The 15,407-nt window shown below is 39.7% G+C and overlaps 1 protein-coding gene and 1 long non-coding RNA gene across 5 annotated transcripts in view; one reads left to right on the top strand and one right to left on the bottom strand.

Annotated features, from left to right (window-relative positions):
* Positions 1-15,407, top strand: part of LOC126108742 (uncharacterized) — a 336,956-nt gene that overhangs the window by 70,435 nt on the left and 251,114 nt on the right. The window lies entirely within an intron of this gene.
* Positions 1-15,407, bottom strand: part of LOC126108737 (putative sodium-dependent multivitamin transporter) — a 745,960-nt gene that overhangs the window by 61,406 nt on the left and 669,147 nt on the right. The gene's annotated exons all lie outside the window — the stretch shown is intronic.

Raw genomic sequence — 15,407 nt, forward strand, 5'->3', positions numbered from 1 at the left:
TTAATACAGTTACAATTCCACATTTTGCTCATATTTACTCTCAGTGCATTTCCTTTGCCACAACTGAATAATGAATCTGTAAAAATGTAATTGCTAAAATCACAGTACAGCGTTTAAATATACTATCAATACTGTACCGATTAGAGTACTGTTATTAGCTAACAAGAATAGACACTACATTAACCATTGTTTATTAGCATGTTTATGACTAATGTAGAAATAAGCCAAAAACCTGTAGTCATTCTTGAAGCACTTAACGATGCTGTACTTTGTGCACATTCCTCAAGCCTGCAGCATCAGTATTTGGGCATAGTCTGAGAGCGTTAAGATAATACACAGTAGTTGAAGCGGATGCGGTGTCTTCTGTGAACAATGTTACTTCCCATGTTTTGATGTGGGAATGGTCTTGTGTTGACTTTATAAAGTTCTGTCAAATCATAGTTACAATAAGACACCTCTTTAAATTGCATATTTCTAGTTTGTTAATGAATTTACTATAGGTGAACATGGATTTGACCTATTTACAACGAGAATCGTCACACTCATTGACGTACTTCATTGGTAATCCTTTATAATTTCGTTGCAAGGAGCAAGCAATCTGTTCAGTTGGAAGCAGCCTGACCCCTACTGAAGGAAGCCTACCACCTACTGAACAGCCCACCACCGGCAAGCACAATCTGAGCCATGACTGATGCAGGTCAGTGCGCAAATGGGTGTATAACAGCCTCCCAAATTAAAGATCACTCTCAACAACACGAAAGACACTGACACCCCAGATGGACATCCACAGTGATCACCCTGAGATGAAAGGCAAAAAGGCGATGTTGGCCAACTGTGCAACACGAATGACAGTGGCTACCTGAGAGGATAGAGTCAGATCAACTCGAACAGTGAAGATTGCCCAAACAATGATAGCTGATGAAGTAAGACACTACAAAGGGTGGCTGGCACAGCAGGAAGAACTGAATCATAATATCAGCAACATTGAAGAAGATTAAAGACACCGAAGACTGAGTCGTCTATGAGACACCATGGCAGACCATTTTGGCTACCATATTGGAAAGGAAAAGATTAGTCCCAGCTAAAGCTGGAACCTGAGGAAAAAAACCCCAATGCATAACATTATTTACTTGTCATTTTCTTATAATATATCCCTTAGCTATACATGTACCACATATAAATTCAAAGTTCTTGTCTTTTCTTTAGCTATGTGTATTACTTCTGTGTCAAATTTGTAACAGCAGTTTAAAGAAATAGTTTAAAATGGTAAGATCGAACAAAAGAAATTATCTGCTTTTTGCAAGAAAAGGGATATAAATGCAATAAAAGTAAAAGTTGTTAATACCTATGGCTGGAAAGGGTGGTTAGCATGCACTCAAACAGCCTGCTCTTCCCCCTGATGGAGGAGACTAGGGGCAGGGGAGGGGGGAGGGGGGGGGGGAGGATGATAACCTTACCTTTAATTTTTTTGGGGGTGGGGGTGGGGGATGGAGGGCAGGCTTCAATAGCAATGGAGCAGTTTGCATCTGCTAATATTAATAAAAATAAGATACAGTGTTAATCCATGTTGTTAACGACGTGCCATACCCACGGTTCTAAATATGTGTTACTCAGGGAATATAGTTGATAGTTATTTATCTGTGTTATTTCTTTCAGGTAACTTTAAAAAAAAAAGTTTAGGATAATCAATGGACAACCTGTAGCTAGTCGCCTTTCTCATGGCCCCTGCCAAATTAAGAGAAATAGGGGAAATAATTTATAAGCTTTTGAAACTTTAGGAAAATACCCATACTGGATTTAGTAATGAGAAACAGAAAAGTTCCCTCTCCCAGCCTCCACCGCCCTTTAATTCAATTTTTTGAACTTTATTTGTCTGTTTTTGTGAAAAACAGTTCATCATTCAAAGACGTCTATTACGATGAAAAATATTTCTAGTGAAATTCTGCTCAAAGAAGTTCATATGCATGTTTTAAACAAGACAAACATGTTAGGATTACAGGAGACCACTCACTGGAAAACAGAAGTATTGAGTTGCTGATAGACACAAACAAAAGAAAGAAAACTTGCTACCTTTAAGACTTATCCTTTGACAAGCTAGACTAACAAAAACAAACTTACTCTCTCTCTCTCTCTCTCTCTCTCTCTCTCTCTCTCTCTCTCTCTCTCTCTCTCTCTCTGTATCCATGCTGCCAGCTAGACTGACATGTCAGTGATATTTTGATTTTGTGGCAGGTGGGCTGATTGTGGCGGGGTAGTGTCAAGTGGGGTGGGTCAAGGGAAAGGAGGTGGGAGGCAGCGAGATGAGCTGGTAACAGGTAGCTAGCAGCTTGGACATAGAAGGCCAGTTTGCCTGCTAGGAATGTGGGAAGGAGGGGTGGCTGATATATGGGCTGGCACAATTGTAGCGGCCAGTGGGAAGGGGCACATGCCGAAAGCAACTTAACTTGGGAGGGGTGACAGGAAAGAGAGGACATAAATTAGGTTGAGGATTTAGGGACAGCAGGTTAATGTAGGTTGAGGCCGGGATAATTTCAGAAACAGAGAAAATGCTTTAAGGATAACTCTGGTCTGTGTGGTTCAGAAAAGCTAATGGTGGAGGGGAGGATCTATATAATCTGGGTTGTGAACCAGCCATTAAAATCATTCATTTTGTATTCAGCTGCAAGTTGTGCCACAAGAACGGTCTACTTTGTTTTTGGCCACAGTTTGGGGGTGCCCAATCATCCTGGTAGACAGCTGGTTGGTAGTCATCCAAAACAGAAGGCTGTGCAGTGATTGCAACAGAGCTGGTATATGATGTCTGCTTTTGCAGGTGGCCCAGCCTCTAATGGGGTAGGATAAGCCAGTGACACAACTAGTGTAGTAGGTGCTGAGTGTGTGGGTTAGGCAGATCTTGTACTTTGGTCTGCCCCATGTATAAGATCTTTGTGATAAGCAGATGAGTGTGGGCGTGGCACAGAGATACACTAGGATGATGTGTAGGTTGGGTGTCCAGCGAAACACCACTTTAGGAGGGGTGCAAAGGTTCTTGGGTACGACGCCCCTCTTCAGGGCGGGAAGAGAGATGAAGCCCTGGTGAACAATATTGTTAACCTGTTCCACTCCAGAGTGATATTGGGTGATGAGGGGATACTCCTTTTAGCTGCTTCTTGGGGATGGTGGAAGGATTGGGGGTGTGTGAGGATACAGCATTGGAAATTTATTTCTGGACTAGACTGGGGGAATGTTGCTGTCTGCGAAGGCCTTTGTGAGCCCTTCAGAATACGGGGCAAGAGTGATCAGAGCAGATATGTCGTCCACAGGTGGCTAAGCTGTAGATGGAGGGATTTTTTTTTTTGTGTGAAAGGGATGGCAGCTGTCAAAATGCAGGTACTGTTGGTGGTTAGTGAGTCTGATGTTGACTGAGGTGCGGATGGAGCCATCAGAGAGGTGGAGGTCACCTTCCAGGAAGGTGGCACATTGTGTAGAGGAGTACCAGGTGAAGCACATAGGAGAAAGGGTGTTGAGGTTCTGAAGGAATGTGGATAGGTTGCCTTGGCCCTGAGGCCAGATTGTTAAGATGTACCTTCAACAAACCTTAACAAGACTGGGGGGTTGGGAGATGGATCATTGAATATTTGGGGAATGACTCCATAGCTGTAATGTTTGGTCAGTTTGCATTCTAAGCATTTTCATAGTAATTGTATCTCAGTCTAAGAGTCATTCATTGACATCCTGCAATAAATCCTACAGTGAAAATTGGGATTTCTCTGAGGAATCTAGATAATTGCATACTTCCTGCAAAGCAGCATCAAACTTGGTACCAATACTATGCCCCCACCCCCATTTCAAACAGTTGAGGGGTTTGACACTAATTTAGCATATCAGTCTTGATGATAACAGTCTTCTGCAGCTACTGACCGCAAATCATTGTTGATATTTTCAACAACTTTTCTGCAAAAATCATAAGCACATTTATCTGCTTTCTCAGGCAGTGTGTGTTTCAGAGTTAATTGTATCATTGCCATCAATATCTTAGTGAAACTCTTGTGAGTGGGGTTCTGTCATCTGGAAAAGTGCCTAACACCAGCCAGATGCATGTCAGAAGATGTTGCTGAGGTCTCCCATCACAGCATTGCACAGCAGGAGAGACATCAGACAGACATCGAAACTGTAGCACCATCATGTTTACCGTGACGAAGAAGCTACAGTGGTGCTATCTTTCTGTTTGGTCATCAGCCTACTCAGTTACAGATATGAGATGGCAGTGTAAACTTTCACACAACCTCCCCCCCTCCCCCACTCGCCATCACAAATGTCTAGACACGGCACTCACAAGCCATACATCATGAAATGAATTGTCATAACCATATCTCAACCACATCATTTACATTTACGATAGCTATGGCTTAAGTTACACAATCAAATCAGTGCCTCCAACTAGACATTTCCATTTCAATAACAGAAATCTTGTCATTAATATTATCTTGTTAAATACACAGAAGCAGAGTCTCTATTAAGAAGTTATTTTTCCCAAACATGTTTGCAGAAATAAGTGAATTATTGCCCAGATCATCCTAAAATGATGGATTTATTGCATCAGAAGACCTTAAATTCTCACAACCTTTGATCCTGAAGCATAAACCAGGTAAGTAACATAGCCGTATGATATGTTATATTATTTTAAACTGTATTCATCCAATACAAAAGAAGTGACTTCATTCTTGTAGGTTTATGTCCAAATAAGTTGATGACCACTGATAAAGAATTTACATGATCGTACTATGCACCTGAAAAACAAACGAATCCAGTCTTGGCCACAACCCATTTCATCTTCTGTATCTCTCTCACTGTAATGTTGCTGGAAACTTATTACCTACAGGCGTACTGTCACTGAAGAAACAAATGCAACGTAACTGACTTTGCTTTTGCACAAATGCAAAAATGTGCACAAGCACAGGTCATTGTTCTGTGGACAGCAGTTCTTGTACCAAAACTTCAGCTGACAGAAATTGGAGTGATCTCTTCAATGACAAACTGTTGCTCACTAGGATGTGGTGCAGCAATGTGGAGATCTGTCTTGACAGTTATTCACAGCGGCAGCTGCTCCACCAGTTGTTGATTCTCTGCAAGTCTTCCTGCACTTTGCTGCAATCTTCCAGCTTCTCAGTCTCCATACAAATAAACAGACTCATGTAACTACTGAAGCTCCAATTACGCAGTATCTCATTCTGTAGGCGCTCCGGTGGTCCCGGTCGCCAATGGTGGACTGCAAGTCGAGTGGTGACCTCTCCAGTTGTCAGTATACTAGGAAATGACTGTGGACGTGTCAGAAACGCTAAAGAAACATTATTAATTCATAACCCCTTTATTCCTGCTGAGTACAATGTGGCCCACGTAACACAGGCTGGCTGAGTTTGTGTGATATCGACGACCTTTCCCAAGTCCTCGCCGACTCGTAGTGATGACACCAGCTCTGGGCCGCACCAGTCTTGATAGCGCAGTGCCGCACACTCTGACGTAGTGGCGAAATGTCCTTACATCGTACTTCAGCTGTGCGTAGCTGGTGGCACCCGGCTGGACAGCTAGCTTGGCTGCGGACAGCAAGCCGCTGCACGTAAGAGGCTCCAGGTTGGAGTCCCGGCGCTGTTGGCACCAGAGGCGTTCTCGTAGTGCGGAGTGTACTCTATCCCACCCCGTCTTCTTCCCTGCTCCTCCTGGTGGCTCGTCTGTGGTGGAAGGGAGGAGCGGCTGCAGTCCCCCAGCGTCGTCGGCTCACCCGGTCGTGATGGCGGATGCACAGGGCCTAGGCCCTGCACGATCTCAATGACGGCTCACTGATGTGGTCAGCATTGGCAGCGAGTGAGTCTGTTGTGATGTCTGCTAATCCTGGGTCGATGATTGACAGCGGCAGCAGAAGATAGAACCAGAGCTGGTACTGTCCCCTCACGTCTGCTGCTGGATGGACCGCCCCTACTGCAACATCTCCTCGATAAAGATTAACGTGTCGATCACCGAGCTGAGCGCTACACAGTGACCCAGTACACATCTAACTGCAAGTCTAAATGCGAGTGCCTTGTTGCTATCAAAGTTGGCATATTTAAAGGAAGCACGAGCAACGTCCTGATGTCATGCTCGTTTGTAATGAATGCATTCGTTCCACTTATACTGCTGACTTATCTGCTGTACTCGCCCCTTACGTGTTCTTGCGATAGAGTTACATGTTGTTACGGCAGACTTACGGGAAGTTGTTAAATACAGTACAGCTGACGCTATACCTCTGTCTTACACTCTACGAAAGTCTCCATCTAACACAAACCCACATGCTAAGCAATTCTCTCTCGCCTGTTGTGTGTAACCGTTCACTGCCCCTGTGTGACAACACATTCCGATATGTGTGCAATTCTCTTACCTCTTGGCTAACCTACTGCTTCCGGCTCTCGGCATAGACAATGAAACTTTGACAATATTCCACGTTTCCTGCTCTTTACTATTCTACGACACTACAATTCTTTTGCAGTTACATGGAATTTCCTACTTTTTACCTTATTTGACTACAACAGTATTTTTTTCCACCTTCAGTTGCATTTTAAGGAAATGAAAATCCATCATTCTGGCAGAAACAGCTGTGCCACGTATGCCAGCTGAAGAAAATCAGGAAAGGAAAGCAAATAAACAGAAATAAATAATAGTCAAGAAATCAAACTTACTATATTTCAGTTGGCACGTAAATCTTTTTTTATATATTTTTAGTTTGGAAATAATTCCCAAAAATACTTATGAAGAGAAACTGCCATGAAGTTCAGTTATGAAGAAAATTTCTACTACAAAAAAGCTTTGTGTAGTTAAAGCCAACTTTTGGTCAAAGAATCTTTCAATTTAATATCAGTTTCAAGTTTATGCCCTGAACAAATTTCCTTTCTGTTTATTTATTTTTACTTATCACTAATTCAGTTTGAGGCAAAATTCAGTTGGCTGCTAGTCATCCACAGATCTGAAGTGAAAAGCCTTGAGGGAGATTGTGTCCATCTTCATGGAGACCACAGAGTAAGAGGTAAGCACCACTCTTGGCAAGATATCAATTGCATTTACTGTCTGTTGTTAGAAACCTGATAGTCTGTCCTTGTTACTGTGGTTAATGGGACATTAAACACTAATCTTCACACAATGGAAAATCCATTATTTAATAATGACAATGTTATGAAAAGGGTAGCTGCTACTCACCGTATAGAGGAGATACTGAATATATGTTGTCTAATAGTCATGAATGCCTGTTTGGCTGAAAGCTTTGTTTGACAATCTTTTGGTTGTGGCTAACTGTGAATCAGCGTCTCCACTATAAGGTGAGTAGCAACTATCCTTTTTATAATATTGTCAAATTTTAATCTTTCTTTTTTATTGCTGTGAGATGAGAAAGCAATCCAGGCACAGTTATTGGAGTCACTATTTTAAACCAGACAATTGCTTTTTTGTTATAATCAGTGCTTGATATGTGATGGTATACCATACTGATACCTCTGATAAAAGAACCATTATTGTTTTAAGACATTAATTAAAAAACAAATCCTGGCAGCTCACAGTACTGGTACTACTACATTTTTACAAATCAAGCACTGGTCATAACGGTTGCTACTTCTACTTGGTCTATTTTTGCAAGATCATGTCACATGCAAAAGGTCAAACCAAACCAAATATATCTAGAAGAAACTGTTGTAAATTAGTGTTCATTTTCATAGCCCATTATGTACTCTCACAGACTGATCAAACTGAAGTTACAAGCAGGGGAGAGGTGATGTGTGGAAAGAATAAAAGAAAAAGAACTGAACACATGACAAATAAGGAGCTGTGTATCATTGGCTGAATGTGTTGCAACTGGCTCATTATACCTTATTCTAAACATATACATGATGAATCTTTGATGAGGTTTCTAGGACAGATGAATATTCAGTATTTCTTCATCCCATTCACATTTGGATTGCTGAAAGTTATGCAACCAAAACACTGGTTCAGTAGCATCTGAGTGCAAACCCAGAACTTAATGGAATAGTTCCTCACAACAAGAGAGAAATGTAGGTTCAAGTTCCAGTCTGCCAGAAATTTTCACATCTCGTTAATAGGTAATACATTTATACCTAATACAGCTGATGTCTAACAGTCCACAGTAAGTTAATAAATTTTGATTAATTCACTATATTATAAAAAAACAGTCAAAATTCCAGGCAGAGCCAGTAACAAACTGTTTTAATTTCAAACTTTTCACAGCTTTACTTCTGAAGAAATGTAAGCTACTCCATCAAAAAATATTATCCTTGGACCTATAATCATTAGTGGATCGACCAATAAACTCTTCCCAAAAGTGCGTGCACTACTCCACCCTTGCAAGACACACACACACACACATGATGTAACATTATGCAATGATTCTGTAATTGCTTTCTCTGGTCAGGGATGGGATCAGGGATTGTGAACAACACACATATAAAATGGGCCAATATAACATATGTAAGAGACATAACTCCTTTTCCAATAAACAAATTTATTTTACTGCAGTTGTTTTTCAGATTTCATACTAAAAAATCACATTCATTGCAACAGTAACTCCAACATAAGAGATACAAGTGTCATCCACTTCAATAAACATTTTATGACATTGGGTTTTCACAGTGGAATGTAAACCATTTCATTTTCTTAATGTGTATCTATGATACTACTATTGGCAGTCCCATAACATTAAAATTTTACCAGACACATTAATTTTCACAGGTGGTAAAATATAAAATAATGATCTTGGGTATTTGTCATGGCCTATCCCTAGTATCCATCCTAGAAAATATAGTGTGGTGGCAGAGAACGTTTGTTTGTACAATCCTGTAGTTCTGGTGTGGTACTGGATTTGTTATATGTTTCTGAAAATATATCAAAGGTATACTAAATGAAATAATGAATACTTTTTGATGGAACATGGCAGTAATGAAAAGAACAAACATAAGTAGAATATTATCACTACATGTCAAATTAGAAAAAAAATATGTACGTTGTGATTAGTAACATCAATTTTGTATGTAGAGTACACCACTCTGTTGCCAATGTGATCCAAAACAACTTCAAATGAAGTACCTATGAGTAAACATTCCTGAATTTGAACAAACATTAAGTTCTCAAATGCTGAAGAACATATCCAGCTAATCTGATCACATATTACATCACACTGTAAATGGGAAGCTGGAGATAGTGGCGCTAGTGTTTAACAACAGTCATTTTTGTAGATGCATCTTCAAGGCATTAAGCATTCTCATCACAGCACCTATACAATATAAACATTTACTAATGCGGTGTGACATAAATAAACAATCAAAATTTCAAAAGAATAGCGATTTCTTACACTCACTGCAAAATAAAAATTCACACAAAATCCTCAAAATTTAACAAATACTTACAAAAATGAAAACTATTGGTTTCGTAATTTTCATGTGAGCTACATATCTCAAACTGGGAAGACCTCAATACTAGTAGCTCTCAATACCAGGAACCAACTACTCTAAAACATGGTATTGCAAATTTCACTTCACCCACATAGCTCAAGCAAAGCCCAAGATACCACACTTTCACTAACTTTATCTAAATCAAGGTTCTCAGTACAACAAATCAAACAATTCTCACATGACTAATATCAGAAATATATCCTAACCAATTAGAATACAACAGCATCCATGATACCTACCAATAACAATCCAACAATTACAAAACTCTAACAAGGAAATCCCGAAAATTCGTGAAAACTTTCATCACCATCGATGTCAACATACACAAACAACTTTGCCCATTGCAACAAGCAATGAGCTACTCATAAATACCTGTATCTTCTTCACAAATGAAGGAAAGAGAAAAATATAAAATCTCTGACCACAAGATACACACAGCACTAATATTTCCAAACATAGAAAAGAATCCATCAGCCAAAATATGCAAATTCAAAGTAATTCACCAGAAAGCCTGCACAAATTCTTTTAATAGCAACCTGAAACATTCAGTTCATTTCAAACAACTCAGTAACAAACCTCCAGCACAAGAGAGCACCACCAAATACTACAACACACAATCTACAAATACAAAGACTCAAAAACATCAAGGCTCACCATGACATTATGGGTCAAAGCAGATGGGTGTAGCACCATAGCTTGTGCGAATAGCATCATCTTAGCCTCAGGTAGGAAACAGTGATGAGGCAATGGCTGCCAATTGTTCAGAGTTTGCATCTTTTTGGTACCACCCAAAAAGGCCAGTACTGCCTGCTTTGCACTTAGATCATTCTGACCATACTACCTCACAAACAGCTTACTTTTATTCCATCTGCCCTACAGCATTTTCTTTCTAACCAGCGCAGCTAAGATCTAAAAATAGTCCATTCTAACATTGAAATTCTAATACTTAAATCCTAAGCCATTTACTCCCTAATAGCACTTATGAATAATAATAAAGCGTGAATGTACTAGACACTGATTTGATTCATGAATTTTCTGAATGTCTGGCGACACATTCATATGAATCATTACCTGCTATTTGAGCACCTTGTTTTGCAAATGCATATTTCCCACAGTATTGCAGTTTTGTTGCATTTCTCTTCCTGTTTTTATCGAGTTTCATCACTACATACTTCAGTGAGTAAAAATAAAGTTCAGCTACTCCATTACTTAACATTTCAATATGTTTAAACGAGAGTTACCATTGAAGAAGCCTTCCAGCAGCCACAACAGTACTAAGTTGTATACAACATGGCTATGAAACAGAATCTGCCATTTATAACATTCATGAGTATAACACTACATGTGCAGCTTGAGTACATATGTCACAGTATCAAATAAATCCTATACATTTATATTCTACGGGAAAATACAAAATGCTAACCACAATCATTTTAACCGATAAACTTACTTGCCTCCCAGAATACAATTGTATATTACATTTCCTGTTTTCTCTCTACTTTTCATCTCTTAGAAATCACAATAGCACAAAGCCTATTACTGAGTTAGGGTCGACAGAAGCATCCGATCCCAGGCGTCGGCTTTGACCCGTGACATAAGAGTGTTGTGTTATGTGATGTCATGATGGCGCAGAGTTTGGTTTGTGAGTATGGCGTGTTTGTAGATGTCAGCGTGTTGTGGTTTGTTGTGCTCTCTGGTGGTATGTTCAAGCCTTTCGTTTGTGTGGTGTAATGGACTCAGTTTGATCTTGCTCATTATACAGAATTTTTCGAGTGGTGGCTGTGTCTGTAGTGGAACTCGTTTCAGTGAGTTAACAATTTAGTGGTTTTGTGTGAGGGTTGATTTAGTATTGTTCGCTGTAGGTTGTGTGATAATTTTAGGAAATTAATCGGTTGTTGTTTTTGTTCAGGAATGGATATGAAGGATAAAATCAATAGTGCACGTCTGCGGGAAATGATGGGAAATTCCGCTTTGGAACTGATAAAGTTTTTGCAGCTGTTTGGTTTAATTGCCGAGATCGTGAAGTGCTCTGTTTGTGGCGAAGAAATGAAGTTGGCTAAAGTTCCGGCATCTCAAACCAGGGATGATTGTTATATGTGGCGCTGTCGAAAGGATGACATTTGGCGTTCCGTACGGCATAGTTCCTGGTTCGAGAAGTCTAAGTTGGTCATGTACAAGATTGTACTTTTGACTTATTATTTTTGTTATAGATCCCCACACACTTTTTGTGTGCATTAGACTGGTGTGAGTGAGAGGAGTGTGTTTGATTGGTTTTCTGGTTTTCTTTTTGCAGTGAAGTGTGTTCTGAATTTATTAAGTACAGGGGTAAGTTGGGGGGGGGGGGGGGCTGGGGTTGTTGTGGAGGTGGATGAGTCGCAGTTTGGGAAAAGGAAGTATGGGAGGGGCAAGTCTCTGGTTGGTGTCTGGGTGTGGGGGGCTGTTGTTCCAGGGGGGGGGGGGAGTGTTTAGGATTGTGGAAGGAAGGTCTAAGGTGGAATTAGTGGGGATAATTGAGGAGTACATAGAACCGGGGTCCACAGTAGTTTCAGACGCATTTTATTCATATAGGGGGTTGGGTGAGAGGGGATTTAATCAATTAGTCATTAACCATAGCTTAGAGTTCAAAATTTATGAGACAGGGGCTTGTACAAATACAATAGAGGGGATGTGGGGGGCTGTTAAGTCAGTTCTTGGGAGGGGGCAGCGGCGCTCTTCCAACCTTCAGTCTCATTTAGATGAGTACTGTTGGCAGAAGAGTGACCCTGAGGGCTGTTGTGTTTTTTGGGTTTTTTAAATGGCTGTTAGTAAAATGTATAGGCCGAAAGTGGTTAGTTAGGGTGGTTTGGGTGGGTGAGTGGGTGGGTGGCTGCAGCTCAGGGTGGGGTGAGTGGTTTATTTCGTGTTAGAGTGTTTGTGAAGGGGTGGTGGTGATGTTTTTGATCTATATAGGTCAAGGGAAATGTTTGATCCTAATTTATGGGATCGGGGGCTGCTGTTGAGCTATATAGGTCAAGGGAAGTATTTGATCCCAATTTATGGGATCGGGAGCTGCTGTTAAGCTATATAAGTCTAGGGTAGTGTCTGATTTCAGAAGATGTCGTGTTTCGTGGAATTTGGGGAGTTTTGTGATGTTGGGTTTTTTGGCTGTTTTGCATGGTTTTGTATGGGGGTGGGTGTCTAATTTTCTTTATATTTAGTGTGTCCCCTCCCCCCTCCCCCAATCTCCCACGCGGGCCGTTAGTGTCACTAGGCTTTTTTTTTGGAACGTGTGTGTGTTTGTTTATCGATGTATTATCGTCTTTATAATGTGTACTAACGACTTTATATATATGCCATACTGGAATCGTAGTATATGGTCGTTTCTGCCATATTTGTGACGTCATGGGTCAAAGCAGATGGGTGGGATCGGATGCTTCCGTATTTCCCTGAGTTACTACAACAGTTCCACGCAGCATTTACCACCTTGACGAAAACAATAACAAACACAGATCTTCATGTCCGCCAAAAATTTCATCTTCAAAGTTAATACTCGCAACGCCTTCAACTGGAAGACTCTAGCGACACCGAAACACTGGAATTGACATAGTTAACAGAAGTTACCACATCCAGTTAACGTCGTTGCGACTAATAACTTTGAAGACAAAATTTCATCAAGATGGAAGATGCTGCATGGAATTGTTGTTATAACTGAGTAATAGGCTTTGTGCTATTGTGGTTTCTAAGAGATGAAAAATGTAACGCAAAATTGTTGGAGAGAAAACAGGAAACATAATATGCATTCGCATTTCTGGGAGGCAAGTAAGTTTGTCAGTTAAAATGATTTTGGTTAGCATAACGTATTTTCCCATAGAATAAAAATGTATATGATTTATTTAATACTGTGAAATATGTACTCAAGCTGCACATGTATTTTTGTACTCATGCACATTATAAATGACAGACTTAGTTTAATAGCTGTGTTGTATGCAACTTAGTACTGTTGTAGGGGCTGTTGGAAGGGTTCTTCAAAAGTAACCCTCATTTAAACATCTCTAGATATTAAGAAATGGAGTTGAACTTTATTTTTAGTCTCTCAAGTATATAGCAATGAAATTCATTAAAAACAGGAAGAGAATGCAGCAAAACTTGAGATACTGTGGGAAATTTGCATTTGCAAAACAAGATGCAGAAATAGCAGAGAAGGATTTATATGAATGTCTCGCCGGACATTCGTAAATCAAATCAGTGACTAATAAATTTATTATTAAACACATTTACCATTAGGGAGTAAATGGTTTTGGATATAAGTATTAGAGCTTCAGTGTTAGAATGGACTATTTTTAGATCTTAGCTGCGCTGCTTAGAAAGAAAATGCTGTAGGACAGATGGAATAAACATATGCTGTCAGTCCTGTTTGTGGGCCACTATAGTGAGAAAGATCCCCTAAGTGCAAAGTAGGCAGTATTGGCCTTTTTGGGTAGTACCAAAAAGATGCAAACTCTGAACAAATGTCCTACAGTAATTAAGTTTCATTCTGCCAATTTAGTCCTGTTTTCTTGCCAACTGGCAGTCATTGTCTCAACACTATTTCCTACCTAACGTGACGTTATTCGCACAAGGTCAGGTGCTGATGCTACACCCATCTGCTTTGGCCTGTGGTGTCTTGGTGAGCTTTGATGTTTTTGAGTCTTTGTTTGTAGATTGTGTGTTGTAGTATTTTGTGGCGCTGACTTGTACTGGATGTCTGATAGTGAGTTATTTGACATGAATTGAATGTTGCAGGTTGCTAATGAAAGATTTTGCAATGGCTTTCTGGTGAGGTACTTTGAATTTGCATATTTTGGGTAATGGATTCATTTTTATGTTTGGAAATATTATCGGCACGTGTTTCTTGTGGTTGGAGATATAATATTTATCTCTTGCCTTTAATTGTGAAGAAGATACAGGTATTTAAGAGTAGCTCATTGCTTGTTGCAATGGACAAAGTTGTTTTTGTATACTGATATCTATGGTGATGAAAGTTTTCATGAATTTTGGGGATTTCCTTGTTAGCCTTTGGCAATTGTGAGATTGTTATTGGTAGGTATCATGTGTACTGACGTACCTTCGTTGGTTAGGATACATTTCTAATATTAGTCATGTAAGCATGGTTTGGTGTGTTGTACTGAGAACTTTGGTTTAGATAGAGTAACTGAAAGTGTGGTATCTAGGGCTTTGCTTGAGCTATGTGGGTGAAATGAAATTTACAACACCATATTTCAGAGTGGTTGCTTCCTGGTATGGAGGGCTTTGTTGGAGCTATGTAGGTCAAGTGAAAATTGTGTTGAGTTTTTGAGTTCTGTGTGGGTTACTGGTACTGAGGACTTCATTTTAGATATAAACATCACACAAAGTTTACAACATCAATAGTTTTCTTTTTTGTGTTAAATTGTGAGGATTTCATATGCTTGATTTTTAGATGAATATTTGTTTTGCAGTGATGTCATTATTCTTACTGTCATTTATTAAGCTTTCGCTCTTCATTTGGTTGTCCTGTTAGATTCATTCTGTTCACGTTCACAGTGTAATGATTGATGTCATGGTCGCCATGTTGTATGTGCTTGAAATAGTGTACACCACGTTGATGGCATTACTAGTCAAAATAGCCAGGTGGAGTCATGACTTTACACCACTCTACATTTTTTAATAGAGAATTAGATCACTTTATATAAACTGATTTTGTTCTTCAGATATAGTTTGTGTGCATTTTGATTAATTAAAAATAATGCTATGTTCCAAGGATCATCGGTCTGTTTCTATCAAAATGACATAGATTACATTGGTTTTACACTCTTTGTCTTTTTTGTGTTTATGGCTACATACTGGCTATTTACAGATTACCAGACAGATTATTTCCTGAAAAGTAATGATAATGCTCATATAGGACTCTCTCACCGTTCATGTTACTGTTACAGAATGCTTACATCT

This window comes from Schistocerca cancellata, chromosome 11, assembly GCF_023864275.1.
Source record: "Schistocerca cancellata isolate TAMUIC-IGC-003103 chromosome 11, iqSchCanc2.1, whole genome shotgun sequence".
Classification (NCBI taxonomy): Eukaryota; Metazoa; Arthropoda; class Insecta; order Orthoptera; family Acrididae; genus Schistocerca; species Schistocerca cancellata.